Source organism: Takifugu rubripes, chromosome 14 (assembly GCF_901000725.2).
Source record: "Takifugu rubripes chromosome 14, fTakRub1.2, whole genome shotgun sequence".
In the NCBI taxonomy this organism is placed as follows: domain Eukaryota; kingdom Metazoa; phylum Chordata; class Actinopteri; order Tetraodontiformes; family Tetraodontidae; genus Takifugu; species Takifugu rubripes.
In genome coordinates this window covers 15232678-15240177 of record NC_042298.1, presented here as the reverse complement: position 1 = coordinate 15240177, position 7500 = coordinate 15232678, and the positions used below count along the sequence as shown (strand labels likewise).

The window sequence follows — 7500 nt, the reverse complement described above, 5'->3', positions numbered from 1 at the left end:
AACAGGATAGAGACCAACGTCTTACACCTCAGCAACCATCAAGAGACACAGTCATGCAAAAAAAAAAAAGAAGGGAAAAACACGTGCAAAAAGGTCGGGAAAAACAGGAGGAAGACGGGAAAAAAAGCAAATGGCTGAAAAAGGAGAAGCTGCGCGGACGGAGGAGGATGAAGGTCGGCCGTCGTCATCGTCGGGACGGGCGCTACGCTCGCGGGAAGTCAGTTCGCCGGTGTTTGCCCCGTTAGCTACATCACGTTAGCGTGAAACAACAGAATTCACTCGTTCACAACAGGAAAAAACAAGAGACGCTAACCTGCCGTTCAAAGTCCCTTTGATTTACCAGAATATTTCCAGATAGCTGTGCAGGTTAGCACGGTTAGCACGGTTAGCTGCTAAAGACTTGGCCCAGTGTGTGTGTGTGTGTGTGTGTGTGTGTGTGTGTGTGTGTTGACTTATTTCACGCATACAGTCGGTAGACATCAGCACACACAGTACTCAGTTACAGCCCCCCCCCCCCCCCCCCCCCCAACCCCGCGGCGCTAGCATCTGTTCCTAATGAAACATGCAGTTGGACATCGTCCTTGTGTAGCGCCTCCTCGGCTCTACCTGCCCCAGCGGTTCCCCCCCCCGCCGGGCACATTTGTTTGACATCATAAGTGACCCCCCCCATCCCCCCAATGTCACTGATGCAGAAGTGGGCCATCGCGGCGCTGAACTGTAGCCAGGTGAGGCAACACATTAGCATCGCATGTTTCCAGCAAGATGAAGAGCTGTGATGCGTGAACACCTGAGACACCTGCTAGCCTAGCTACTAGCCTAGCTGCTAGCCTAGCTGCAGGGGAGGGGGGGAGAGAGAGAGGGGGGGGACGCGTCCTCTTACAGAAGACTTGATTCTTCCTCTTTTATTTCCCTCCACTTAAAGGTTAGTTGTCTCTTCCAATTCGCTCCATGTGCACGTGCGCACGTGCACCTTGGATGGACCGTCAGCGCTCCGGCCTCTGAGCGGAAGACAGGAGGCGTCGTTAGCGTAAGCTAGCACTGGTGACGCCGCAAACAGGACGTTTTTTGATGTCTGTCCTCAACACAATGAAACTTCCTCCTCTTCCTCACACACACACACACACACACACACACACACACACACACACACACACACACACACACACTCTCCTGCTCAGTTTCTGAGGACGGACACATTCCACCGTCTCGTCTTCATGTGGGGACAAACATCCCGTGTTAGCATGCTAGCTGTACAGCTAGCATACAGTTATTGGCACCTCGGAGGACCTTTTAGTTTCGTGTGTCTGATCAGCAGAAAATTATGTCGGAACAGAGAACCAAAGGAGGCGGAGCCTAATGGGGTCACATGACAGACCAGCAACCGCCAGCCGGACAAGTGGGGTCGGAAATCGCAAAGGAGTCGACCTTTGACCTTGGTTATAGGCTCGAGATGTTGCGTCATCCTGAGTTACGGCTCCGCCCACCAGAACTGGTGACCTTTGAGATCATGTGATCACAGAGCCGACCCATCTGGTCCTCACATCTCGCTAGAAACGCGTTTTCCAGTTTCGGAGACGTCCTCCAACAGGAAGAGGACAAAGCGCTGGATGGAAGTTAGCACGAGCATTAGCACGAGCGCTAACGGTAACGATGCAGTCAGCGGACGAACGAGTGAGCCCACAATTAGGATCAAAGAGAAAAAGGCTGCTGAGCTGCTGCGTTTGCATTTACACACACACACACACACGCACACACACACCCACACACACACACACACACACACACACACACACACACACACACACACATGCATCAGAGTAAAAGAGCAGCTTCAGATGCTAATGATGGTAATAAATAGTGAAGGTTGCAGCTGTTGCCATCAAGAACAAAAACATTTTCTTTCTTTTTTCGTTGATTTTCACCTTCACACACACACACACGCACACACACACACACACGCACACTTAGCTCGAGTGTGTGTCCTTAAGTGTTTCGTTTAGAGGTTGTTTATTCAGCACCAGTTGTGATGGAAACCCGTGACCCCACACATTTAGCTAGCGGTAGCGTGCTAGCTCAGAAGACGCCGCGATCGGCCGACACGACAAACTGCAAATAGGAAATTGACTTCCTGTCAGAAGAGTGACGGACGCCAGGAAACACACACAAAAGGTGGCGTCAATCACGGGGCGGCGTGTAGACGCTGACGGGCGGCGGCGAGCAGGCGGCTGAAAGAAGGTGGGCGGGGCATAGAGATGGGATGACCTCATCTTTAGCTTTATGATGTCAGCTACGCTGCCTCAAAGGTAACGACCCTAACGAGGAGGCGGAGATAAGACTGCAGGCGCCCAGAGAGGGACGGAGCGTGTGTGTGTGTGTGTGTGTGTGTGTGTGTGTGTGTGTGTGTGTGTGTGTGCTGCCTCTGGCTCAGTCCTTGTCTCCTACACTGACCTTTGACCTCTGGTCCTTTGTGACACTGTAGCCTCCCAGCAACAGCATGTTGTGTGTTCCTGCTGACATCACTGGGACCATACGTGTGTGTGTGTGTGTGTGTGTGTGTGTGTGTGTGTGTGTGTGTGTGTGTCAGCAGTCGTCAACTCAATATTAATTCTCCCTTCAGGACATTTTCATCATTTTAGTGTTCAGTGTTTCAGAACTTTCTTTCCTTTCAGCAAGCATCAGGTCTGTTTGGACCAGGTCCTGAACTGACCTCCGTCCCCCCCCCCCGTCCTCGTCCCCCCCCCCCGTCTTCGTCCTCCCCCCCCCCCTAATGAGGGACATGTGCTGCAGCCTCATGCTATTGTCTGTCAGATCTCTTTAGCCTCGGCGGCGGCGGCTCAGATCTGGACGGCTTAATCCCATCACCGGGAGCGGATCACAGGAATCCGATTGGCGGGATATCAGGCTGACCGGGCCCTCGCCGGGCGGACCTGGATCTGCCCGTCAGCAGGACGGCCCATTAGCGGCGCCGGGTATTTCTGGACGCCACCACGATGACGAAGCGCCTCGGAAGCATTTGACACCGGACGCAAACGTCCACCGGAGGACGTTCCCGGCGTTCCCCCTCCGCTTTCATGTTATTCCTGACGGTCCCGGCGGCTCCCCGCCTGATTAAAGATATTTTTAAACGGGTTTTGGGTCCAAAACAAGGACGGTTCTAATTCCGCCTCCCTCTGGAGGGGACAGAACCGGGCAGGACGATTCCAGGACGGTGGGAATGTCCAGTGTGGATGGACGCTGACGGGGCCGCGGCGTTCCGAGCCCCCCCGACAGGGGGACCGCGGCGTTCCGAGCCCCCCCGACAGGGGGCCGCTGCCTTTATTTCCGTGCCCGTTTCAGCGAGTTTAAAACAATTTGCCGCCGGCCGTTTCCGCTCCAATCGGACCGCAGCAGAACTTTATCAGCGTTCCGCAGGAGCGGCGAAGCTGCCAAACGTTCCCGGTTTGTTCTGATGCGTCGAGCAGATTCCTGCAGAAATCTCCCAGCTCGCAAATCAGGCGGCCAATATTCCGGGTTTGTTCCGCAGTTTACAGAAAAACAGCAAATCCCAGAACAAACAGGCAACAAAACCGTCCAGCCGTCAATATTTGCTGGCCTCAAACTTCCCGTTCCCTCCTCAGAACCGGAAGCGGATCAGCGGGCAGGGACTACTTTACACGGCGGACTGATCTGCAGCCTGGGGCGCGACCCTCCCAGCTCCATAGGCTGGCCATTAGCGGTTAGCGGTGGCTCACAATGGGCCCCTCCAGCTAACAGGAAGTGACTCTTATCGTGACGCCATTTCCGTGTTTACGTGCTAACGGGAAAAACACGGACCACAGATTCTGAGTTCTGGGGGTCGGAACGAAGGCGGGTCGAGGGAAAGATCAAAGCCAGACGTTAGCCAATTAGCCCGGAGAGGCGCACCTGGGCAGGTGAGACTGGAGGCACAGCGACGCTCGTCTCGCCGCCGGGCGCCGGCGTTCCCGAACCATCACGACGGCGTTATTTATGCGCGGTCATAAAACAAGTGACGGGCGAGCGCTCGTCACAGCCGGCGTCCGTCTGAGCGATTCATGGGGCGCCGCCTTCACGCCGCCGACCCCAACAAAAGCAATCTGCAGTCCGTCCGCGCAGGAACACGCACGCATCGATTTTACGGCCGCCACGGATGATTTATGGAGGCGGCGGCGAGCGGAGGCGTTCGGCTTTAATCACGGCTGGATGAAGGAGCGGCGGCGGTTAATTAGAGCCGCGCGGACGGCGTCCTCCGGCCCAGACTTCAGTCATCCAACGCCACGAAGCTACAGTTGCTACGACGTCGAGAGCGACCAGAAACGATGTTCCGTACGACAGGTGAGGACAAGGCGACGCTGTTGTTGTTTCCTGTTGTTCTGTTAGCGTGCGGCGCTGTAAGCCGCTTGCAGCACAAAGGCCATTTTAATTAGCTTGATGGCGGCTAACGACCTCGTCCTCCTCCCTCTCTCCTTTTCCTCCAGGATTATCTGCCTAATCCCCCCCGTCACCTCCTCCTCTAACAACATCTTCACCTCCAGAAGATGATGAAGATTTTTCACCCTCATCTTTGTCTTCAGGAAACATGAGCGATGCTTCTTCCAGCTGTTTTACACATTCTGCAGCTGGAAAACTCCTCCTCCTCCTCCCCTTCCTCCTCTTCTTCTTCTCCCTCCTCCTCTTCCTCCCCTTCCCTTCCTCTTCTTCTTCTCCTCCTCCTCTCCTCCCCTCCCCTTCCTCCTCTTCTTCTCCTCCTCCTCCTCTCCTCCTCTTCCTCCTCCTCTTCCTCCTATTCCTCATCTTCCTCCTCCTCTTCCTCCTATTCCTCCTCTTCTTCTCCCTCCTCTCCCTCCTCCTTCTCCTCCTCCTCTTCTTCTCCCTCATCCTCTTCCTCCCCCTCCTCCTCCTCCTCTCCCTCATCCCCCTCCTCCTCTCCCTCCTCCTCCTCCTCCCCCCCCCCCTCTCTAAGATGAACCACCTCATTAACTCGGGAGGAATCTCTGGGCTGATACCTGGTAAATAAGCAGATTACCAGCAGGGGGCGACTGTGGATTAGCCCTCAGTATTTATATAATCTTCTCTAACTCCAGACAACATCAACTTCCTGTTTGACAAAGCTCTTTGTCTGCGCCGCTCCTTGACCCTTTGACCTCAGTCGCCTCACAAAGCCACTGTGGCATCAAAGCTCAACGTTGCCGTGACAACAGTAAAGCTCACTCTGACTTCCTCCCGTCAGTGAGCCTAATTAGCTGCTTTGCTAACCCTAAGGTTTTGCGGCCTCGGCGTCGTAACTTGAAATGACCCGTGAGGTCGGGGCTCGCTAATGCTAAGGACGACGCTGGGAACGCCAAAGTTCAGGAGTAGACGTACCAGTCGGAGCGTTGACCCCTTGACCCCTCAGTGTTTCTGCGCCGTTAGCATCCATGACAGTTTCCCTACCGCCATGCTAACGTGGGCGGAAATAAATTTAAAGTGCCACCAAACAGGAGCCAATTAAAGTTCCTCCCCCCCCCCCCCTCCCCCATAGCTTCAGCTAGCGCTCATTGTGCTAATGGAGACGGGAGCGTTCATCAATCATCGGCACGTTGAGCGACAGGTTGGGAAATTCTGGGCCGTGTTCGTCGCTAATGAGAAACAATATGGTTTCGCCGAAGTGGACTCGCTCCGTGATTCGCTGCTAAGCTGCTCATTAATTACTGAGAACATTAATCTGAGGGGCTTAATGGCTGCTTGAGGGGGCGGAACAGGAGGGGGGGGGGGGGGGGGGGGGCGGCATGTGACCGGCGCCCACCTTAAGCCTTTAAGCTAATCCGCGAGCTGGAGTCCAAACCCGGTTAAACTCCCGCCGACACGTTTGCAGTTAAATGATTAATGGAGTCGGTGTCGGTGTAGCTCGTGCTACACCTGTACCACGTACCTGTCAGCTACACACCCGACACACGCCCGACACACACCCGACACACACCCGACACACACTCCACCGGCAATGGCCGATGAAAGTAAAACCGTCGCACAAGAGCCGTCACCCCGGCAACCGGCCAGACCCGGTCACCAGACCCCCACCGTTGGTTCTCCATCAAGCAAAAGGGGGATTCATAGCTTTGATGCTTTGATGTTTTGGTTGTCGATGTCAGATTTTAACGAGTGTGTGTCGCTGGAACACGGAGAGCAAACCCGAGTGGCGCTTTAATGTTTCTCAATGTTTCCATGGCGATCCATCCCTGCTGAGGGTCACAGCAGGACATCAGGAAAACAAAGTTGGGGACACCTGGGAGAGTGTGTGTGTGTGTGTGTGTGTGTTTACCTGATGTAAACATTAAAAGTGTGACATCACCTCTCACACACACACACACACACACACACTCCGGTCTCCCTTCATTAGTTCCCATGATGCAACACTGTCCTAGCAACCAGACCTGTGGCTAACTCTCCTGCTGCTCCTACGTTCTCATTGGACGGGTTCCCAGAGGTCACGGCCCAGTCCCCCCCCCCACCCCCCCCCATCCCGACCATCTGCGCCAGCACCGGAGCGTCCAGGTGGGCGGAGCCGAGAGCAGCTGCCGGCGCTAGCGGAGGCGGCAAATCAGACTCAGGGAGCCGGCAGGAGGCGCTAATCTAGCATCAGAGCTCACCTGTCAGGTGATCTCAGTGATTTTAGCACTGAAAGGTGTGTGTGTGTGTGTGTGTGTGCGTGCGTGTGTGTGTGTGTATGAGTGTGTGTGAGTCCTGCTCGCTTCTCATCAGCTTCAGATCGGAACAGCTTTTTCCTGCCGTCAGTTCCCGGGAAGTGCGGACGCGGCTGCAGATTAGCATCGCGGCTCATCGCCGCTTCGCTCCGGCTTTATTTTCGTTTTACGTTCCGAGAGCTTTTCCATCCAGTGCCAATGAGGAAAACCGGAGTTGACAGCTGAGCCAACGTGACGGTGGCGAATATTCCCGCTAACGTCCCTCTGGACTCTCCTGCGTCGACGGTTCGGAAGCTGATGGGGAATGAACTCACCTTCAGATGCGGGAAGACGAGGAAAACCTGCCCGTCCTGGTTCCCGATGAGGAGCTCTGATGGTTCTTTAGGGCCCTCGTTTGTTTGTTTACTTTACAGGTGACAGTGGCGGTGACCTTTGACCTTTCACTGGCGACCTTCAGCCACAAACACGCTAAACAGACCTGGAACGGCTCGGCGCCGGCGCGGTGGGGCGGAGCTAAACGTCCCGACACTTCCCGACGCTCCGAAAACGTCCGCGAGAAACTTCCGGGACAAAAAAAGGAAACAAGCGAGGAGCGAATAATCCGGTCACGGACACAGTGCAGCTCCCAGCATCCAGTGGTGAACATCAGCTCAACAGCAGCTGGGCACACACACACACACACACACACACACACGCACGCACACACACACACACACACACACACACACACACACACACACACAAAGATAAGCTCAAATAAACAACAGACCTGGAGAAATAAATCCACCTCCCTCTCTGGGGACGAGAGAGGACATCCAAAGAA

The 7500-nt window shown here is 54.9% G+C and overlaps 1 protein-coding gene across 3 annotated transcripts in view; it reads right to left on the bottom strand.

Annotated features, from left to right (window-relative positions):
• The window catches only part of LOC115252440 (protocadherin-1-like), a 66378-nt gene that overhangs the window by 25454 nt on the left and 33424 nt on the right, over window positions 1–7500 (bottom strand). The window lies entirely within an intron of this gene.